Below are 8,533 nucleotides of genomic sequence, written 5' to 3' on the forward strand. Positions count from 1 at the left end.
CGGTTGCGCTCCTCCTTCAATGTATTTGTCCAAGTGGCCTGCTGCCACCAATTCTTCCAAGTGCTGTCTTAGTGGCGTGCAATTCTCAGTTCGGTGCCCCTTTTCTTTGTGGAAGGTGCACCGTGATCTGTCGTCGTAATTCTTCTGAGCTTCCCCAAGCTTGGCTGGCCACTTGACAAAAGGCTCATCTTTGATTTCGCTCAGAATCCGATATATTGGTTTTTTGAACACCGTGGTTATGGCAGTGCGGATTCTCAACCATCTTTTGTCTGGGTCTTCTCCGTTATCTCGTCTGCCACGCCCGTTTTTGTTACTTCGGTCGACCGTGTTGACCTTGGCAGGGGTTTTCTTTTCTGGTGCTGCGGTCGTACTTGTTTTTGCTTTAGCACGCGCGCCATCCTCTTCTACCCTGATGTGCTGATGCACTCTTTCCATCAGGGCCTCCATGGTGAGGGGTGGCGTCATGGTGATCGAGTCCCTTAATCGGTTCCCTACTGGTAGGCCTCTTTTATATTGCGCAATGGCCAGATTGGTGGGGCAGTCTCCAATCTGGTTGAATGTCTCCCAGTAGCGACTGTTGTAAGATCTGAGGGTCTCTTTTTCACCCATGTCGATGGAGAGTAACTGGTCTATCTCCACCGGTGTCTTAGTATTTGTTCGAAACCTTGTTACGAACGCTTCTGCCAATTGGGCCCAGGAGGCTATGCTACCCTCTGGGAGCTTTTCGAACCAAGTCAAGCCTAGGTCGCCCAGACTTGACAGGAAGAGTATGCACATTAAGGCCTCGTTTCGCCTGTACACAGCCATGACTTGGCGAAAGTGGCTCAGGTGTGAATATGGGTCCGTCTTCCCTTCATATGTATTGAATTTCGGCTGAAGGAAGCCTGATGGTAGGGGTGCGTTTTCGATTGCTGGGACAAACGGCGAAGTCTGTAGTCTTGCCAATGCCTTGTCTGTTGGTTCGTAGGCCGGTCGCGGTATTGGCATTCCAACCTCGACGCTTCCGTGCGTCCGAGGAGCCAACCGTTGTAAGGCCGAAACTCGGTGTGGATCCCTTGCCCTGGCATCCTCCTTGCATCGTGCTTTTTCTTCTAGCACGGTTCGTAAGTCGGATGACCTGGGTAGCTCGGTTTGTCTGGATCTGGTTTGGTGTGAATGTGAAGGCCAATACGTGCTTCCTTCAGTGTATGATCTTTCGGATCTCGTCCTCTCAGACCTGGAGTGACGAGTCCTTGAAGATAAGGAGTGAGTGTCGCCTGTCCTGAGGCTTCTGCTCTCTCCTTGGGAGGGTGTAGTATTCCTACTACGACTCTCTGAGTGGCGAGGGGGCGTCTTGTGCTTGCGCCCCTCTCCTGTCGCCACATCTTTGGTCTTCATCTGGAGTTTCAAGGCCTCCATGTCCGCCGCCATCTTCCGAATTAGTTCATCTTGTTCCTTTACGCGATCTTCTAGGGCTTGAGGATCAATCCTCCTCCTTTGCCTGTCAGGACTTTGAGAGTGACGAGGGCTGCTATTTCGCCTTCCCCTGCCACTCCTCCTGGAATTATGTTGTTGGAGCTCCAAGTCTGCCATAGGAGGGACAGAGGGTAGTCCTTCACGCCTTGCGCCCCCTTCTGGAGTTAGTCCGTCGACGGCGGACTGCGGCAAGTCTTCAATGTGTGCCATTGAATGAAAAAAGGAGAAGCTTAGTCAAGAGGTTTTTTGTTCTCTGTCTGTTCTTCCCACAAACGGCGCCAATTGTACGGGGAGGAAATAATTCTCCTCGTATAATCCTGTTGACCAAGTCCACGCTCCTCCGTACGACGTCGCTTTGTCACCTGAAAACACAAACGTGAGCTAGCCGGCGGGTGTGCGCCGGAAACCTCTCCGATGCCTAAGTCAGAAAACTTGACAAATAGACAAAGCTCTAAGTTCTCAGAAAGATTGTGTTCAATTACCTCCTCCTAGGTGATGCTTGTGAGCTTTTATTAGTTTCCCGTGGCACAATCCTGGTAGGACTTGTATTTCTCCATGCAGAGTCCTCCTAGGATTCATACTCCAAAGGATAATGCTTATCCTTTTACACCCTCCCCCACTGCTTAAACCAAGTGGGATGGTTTTCTCCATGGCCGAACTACCACATGACCGAAATAACACTGGCTATGCTGAGCCACATAGAAGGCCGAACTATCCTTAGCTCGGTCTTCTCTTCTAACTCATTACTTCGGCTGCCCTTGTTCAACCTTGGTGCGTTTAGATCAAACTTCCAAGTAGCAAGTTCTGACTAACCTAACCAGAGTATGTCACGACCGGACTAATTTCGAAGCCGGTCTTCCCAGAACATATTGCGACCGGACTAACTCTGAGACCGGCCTAACTCCGAGTTGCCTCTGGACCGGAGTAGCTTTACTCCTCCTTGGGCCGAAGCAACTATCTTTTCTTGAGCCGGAATAAACTCACCTCCTTGGGCCGAAGTAACTTTGTCTCCCCAAGGCCGGAGTAACCTTGCCTTCTAGGCCGGAGTATTCAGTACGGCCTTTTTACCTAGTCCTCTGCGTTTTGGGCCTCAAAACCCAACTCGAAGCTCGGCCCAATTTTTCCCAAAAATTACCCTCTCATTTAGTAATTTTAAACTTTCAGTATCGTGTTATTATTGTGCTAAGCAATTTAATTTTTATATTCTTGAAATGTGGGTGTGTCAGTGTTTCATAACACTCTATTTTTTTTTTCACTGTGTTCAGGATTTGGATGGCATTGTTATATGCATTTTAGCAAGTTCAGTTGTCATCAATAGCAGTGATGTCAATGCCTTTTTGCACATTTTGGCAAACTACTGCATGCGCAAGGGAAATTGTAATCTCTACAGCAAGAGGCCTTCATATTACAACCAAATCCCCAATAATCAAAAGCACAACAGTGTTTCTATGAAAAATAAGTAGAGAAGAGAAGAAGAAGAAAGAAGAGAAAAATATACCTCAGTTGTTGCCATTGCTCGCCGCTGCTAGCTGATCGCCTCTACTGTTGTGACAATCACCTCCGTAATTAAGCAAATTAATTAAATTGATTATGTGTTTATTGCTAATCATGTAATTATATGTTATGAGGTGTTATTGTTATACCATGCACTTATTTGAATAATGTTATTGTGAACAGGTAGGTTAGAATGAAATTAAACCTGTCTGCTTCGCTAATTTAAAAAAGTTAGAATTAAATAATAAGATAGGAGATTAGAACCTAATTCATAATAGTATAATTTAATTTAGTATAATTAAGATCATAATATGATGAGAATTAATTTAATTTGAGTAAATTGAATTTAAATTAGTTTATATGATTTATTAGATTATTTAGTATAAACTTTGTGTGTGTGATTAAAGAATTAAAGTGTACTTACCCAAAAAAAGAATTAAAGTGTGATTCATCAACTAACCAAGAGGTAAGAAATAAGAGAAGTGGACTTTGGTGAGCTCAAGTGCACACACGTAGAAAGAGAATAGGGAGGGACTTTGAGAATTCAATAAGATTGAAAGAAAGGAAGAAAATAAAGAAACTAGAAAGAAATTGCCTTAGATTCTCATTAATCAACAAGTATTTTTCTCTTTAAATTCTTGATATAGAGACTTGTAATCCATCATCTTTCAAGATTAAAGCTTAATTGAGGGTGAATTGAAGTCCCAGTAAAAGATTTGTTCATGATATGAAGAGTTTGAGTCATGTATGTTTTGGTATGAAAGAATTCATCAAATTAACTTCATATAGTTACATGCATGGCATGATTCATGGGTAATTGGTTTCAGTCATTTGAATTCTTGCATAGTTCTTCATTTATGAGTATATCCCATGGAAGTTTGAGTTTAAAAGTTTACACTTAATGTTTTATGCGACTATATACACAAGTGAGGATTTGATTTCTTTCCTAGCAATTTGGTTATCATTTCTAAGTTTTACTTTGTGTTCCATGGACAAGGTTCAAGTCCAACATGTTTCTATGCATTTTGGAAATGAATTGTATGAAAATGAACTTGAGTTTTTGCAAGAAATACACTGCTCAAACAGAGCAGTTTTCTGGCTGTTGTTGAACCACTGTTGCACGTGCGGCTTGGGGCCCCGTACGTGCAGAAAATAGGGCAGCTTTGTGTTACACACTGAAATAAAGGCAGGTACGGGGGGCACGTGCGGCACTGGTCCCGTACGTGCAGCCAAGCCCTCCGCACGTGCGACCTTTTTGGGCAGCCCCAGTTTGTTTTTCGCTCCTCTTTTCTACTTTCCGGGCCTCTCTTTACATGGTTTTAAAGTGTTTTTCATGTGCATTGCATCTCATGAGTGAACAAATGAAAGTTAGAACCGAGTAAATGAACAATGAATAGAAATTAACTGAATAACAATGAAGTGAATAGAAATATAAATGATTGAATCCGGCATATATGTAATTGAGTTGTTGTGCTTGAATTTGTTTGTTTAGGTCGGACGTTGCGTCTTTAGTGCATAATTAGCACGTGTTCTACGGAGCCCACTGTGAGTAACAATGTGGTAAAGCTATGTTCAATTATAATTATTTTCTGAATAATTAACTGTACTGCTTTCTGAAATGATATTGTTTACTGAACGAATGTTTGTCCTATTTTATGAACTGTACTCGTGGCATCCATAGCAACTGACCGTTACTGCTACCGTTACTGCTACCGTTACTGTTACTGCTACTGTTACAAAGATCTCTGTCAGTTCTAAATTTTGGAACTACCGTTTACTGTTTGATAGCCATCAATTGATTGTTCGGTCTTCTAAGACCTACTGTACTGTTCAGCTATTGGATGTACCATGTATGACTGCTATGATTTCTATGTGACAGATGTGATATGGAATATGAGATATTGATTAAACAAATAACCTACTGATGCAATTGACTGTTGTAAACACTGAAAGGACATTCATTTTTAACTCATTTACACATTTGTTATTCACTGGGCTTAACTCAGTGTTTATATATATGTATGTAGGTGATCAGGCACCTAAGCGGAGTTAGCAGCGTCGACCCGAATTCGTTTTGTCAAGCCAACCCGTTGCGTCTCACTACGAGACTTCGATCCATTGTTGTCAAGGCTTTTTGGGCAATCTTTTTCCACCCTTTTTGAAGAGTTGTTTAATGTCTAAGTAAATGTTTTACATTTTGTTTTTGGCTTTGGGGTTTTACTCCGTAACATGTCTTGGATGTTTTGGACTTATGCTTTTATGTATATGTTGGACATAGACTTGGACTTATGTATGCATTGGTGTATGTGTATATGAAAGTTTATTTCCATTCAGGTTCTCACAGCTCATTAGATGATGTATGTTATTATTGATTGGTTCTTGCTTGCCCCTTTATATTGTATTATTGTCATCATTGTAAAATAGGCCTTTGGTAATCATGGATTACTGGCTGGTTACAATGCTAAACCCTTAGGGACGGGTTTGGGTCGTGACAACTGTCGCTACTTGTCACTCTCCACCGATCAAAGAATGGAGACAGTGCTGGCCGATCCAAGAATATGCAGAAGATTAGGGTTAGGGTTTGGAGCGAGCAAGAGATAGAGGAGTGAGAGATAGGTTTGGTATTCACCCAAAATAGAGAGAGGTTATTTGGTTTGGAATTCCAAAAGATAAAAAAGATTTGTTTAATGTAGGGGTGGGCAGTTCAAAATATATATATATATATATATATTATTCTCATTTGTTGAACAAATTTAAAAATATATATATAATCACATATTAATTAAAAGGTGTGATTAAAAAAAAGATAAAATCACATTTAATTAAAAAGCGACATAAAAAAAATACTATCACACTCAATTAAATTAGGTGTGATTAAAATATAAATTTAATTTTTTTAATCACACTTTCATTAAAAGTGTCATGTTTTAATTTCCTTAAGTGTAATCTTTAATTAGAAAATATGATTAAAAATATATATATAATGACACTTAATTGAAAAGTGACATAAAAAATAAATATATCACATGTTAATAGAAAGTGTGATTAAAAAATGTATATATATATAATCACACTTAATTGAAAAGTGACATAAAAAATAAATTTTATCACACTCAATCAAATCAAGTGTGATTAAAATATTAATTTAATTTTTTTTATCACACTTCCAATAAAAGTGAGATATTTTCATTTATCAAAGTGTGATCTTTATCTGTTTTTGTAGTAGTGGATACCGGCGCTTATTTAAATTGTATCCAAGAAGGTTTAATCCCCACAAAATATTATCATAAAACTAGTGAACAATTAATTTCTGCTAATGGAAGTCAAATGTATATTAAATATAAATTACCTAAAGTACATATTTGTCAAAATAATATTTGTTTTAAAACATCATTTGTTTTAGTTCGAAATATGGCAGGCAAAGTCATTTTAGGAACTCCATTTATCTTTTTATTATACCCATTCACTATCACTAATCATGGAATAACAACACAAACTTTTGGTCAAACAGTAACCTTTAAATTCTTATCTTCTTCTGCAATCAAAGAATTAAATCAATTAAAAGAATGTTCCATATCCCAATCTATCTACCGACTAACCAAACAACATAAGTTTCTTAAGGAAGAAGTCAAATATAAAATAGTTGAATCTCAATTAATAAATCCAATTCTTGTTTCTAAAATTGAGCAATTCAAAACCCATTTAGAAACTACTGTATGTTCTACTTTACCTAGTATTTTCTGGCATAAGGAAAAACATGTAGTTACACTTCCTTATATTAAAAATTTTAATGAAAGACACATTCCTACTAAATCTCGTCCAATTCAAATGAATAATGAATTAGTCAAAATGTGTAAAAAAGAAATCAATGAATTACTTAAAAATAATATTATTAGTAAAAGTAAGTCACTGAATTTGAACGTGGTATTCCACGATTACTCAGGTACCGTTTGGTAACAATTACGTTTTCAGTTTTCTGTTTATATTTACAAAAATTTTAAAAACTCAAATAAAAACTTGTTTGGTAAAATTTTTGATTTATAAATCACTGGTCTCAGTTTATAAATTTGGCCAAAAAATAAAAACACAAAAAATGTGTTTCCGTTTTGAGTTTTGAGTTTTTTTTTTTTTACCACCCAACACTAGCCATCACCTGCCACCATTTTTCACCACCGTCTTCCGCCACCACCACCCACCACCCACCCCCTACCACTACCACCTGCCACCACCACTCACCACCCAACTGCCACCACCACCCACCACCCGCCACCACCACTCACCACCCACCACCCACCTGCTACCCACCTGCTACCTACCTACAACGGTAAGAAGAAAATACTTGACAGATTCAGCAAAGATGATGATCATCTTGCTAGAACACCTGTAGATGTTAATTTGTTTCTATCTAAGAATGTACAGGAAAGTATTTCTCAATTAGAGTATGCCCAAATTATTGGAAGCTTAATGTACTTGATGAACTGCACTCGCCCGGATATAGCTTATGCAATAAGTAAATTAAGTAGATATACGAGTAATCCAGGAGTAGAACACTGGAAAGCAATTATAAGGATTCTAAGATATCTTCGATTTACTCGTAACGTTGGGCTTAATTATACTAGATATCCAGCAGTATTTGAAGGTTACTGTGATGCAAACTGGATATCGGATACTAAAGACTCAAAGTCCATCAGTGGGTATGCCTTTACTCTTGGTGGGGCAGCTGTATCTTGGAAATCTTCCAAACAGACTTGTATTGCTAGGTCTACTATGGAATCTGAATTCATAGCTTTAGACAAAGCTAGGGAAGAAATAGAATGGCTTCGCCACTTCCTTGAAGATATTCCAATGTGGCCAAAATCAGTGCCTGCTATATGCATACATTGCGATAGTCAATCAGCAATAGGTAGAGCACAGAGTCATATGTATAACGGTAAGTCACGACACATTCGTCGTCGACATAACACCGTGAGACAACTACTCTCTAATGGAATTATTTCCATTGAATATGTGAAGTCTAAAGACAACATAGCGGATCCACTAACCAAAGGGTTAGCAAGAGAGCTAGTTGAGAATTCATCGAGGGGAATGGGACTAAAGCCTATTAAATAAGAGTTACCACAACGGCAACCCAACCTAGTTGACTGGAGATCCCAAGATTTAGGTTCAAAGGGACAACCTAGTTGTGATTGACTCAGAAGGATCACTGGGGAGTCCACTCTTACCCATTTCTATGATGATATAGTGATGTTTGCAGCGTTTTTAGGTTAAGTAATACTTTTAATGATTCTTATATCTAGGTATACCTAATAGAGTATGGTAGAATACTCTTCATAAGAATTACCTATATGAGTGTGAACTGGGCCAGTTCTATGAGATTTGTGAAGGGCAACAATTCTCTAGAGCACTCATGAAAGACCAGGTTGTTCAGGGCCAAAATGAACACAATAATGAGAACTAAACTGTGTCTGGGAAAATACTGTGTGAGTTCTATTGTCTTGGTTTACACAAACGGCTAAACAATTCAAGACATCATATTCACTGGTTAGCTAGTAAATACGATAGTGTCTCACAAGAGAAGGTTCAA

This window comes from Camellia sinensis, chromosome 4, assembly GCF_055761805.1.
Source record: "Camellia sinensis isolate YWXY chromosome 4, ASM5576180v1, whole genome shotgun sequence".
Taxonomy (NCBI): domain Eukaryota; kingdom Viridiplantae; phylum Streptophyta; class Magnoliopsida; order Ericales; family Theaceae; genus Camellia; species Camellia sinensis.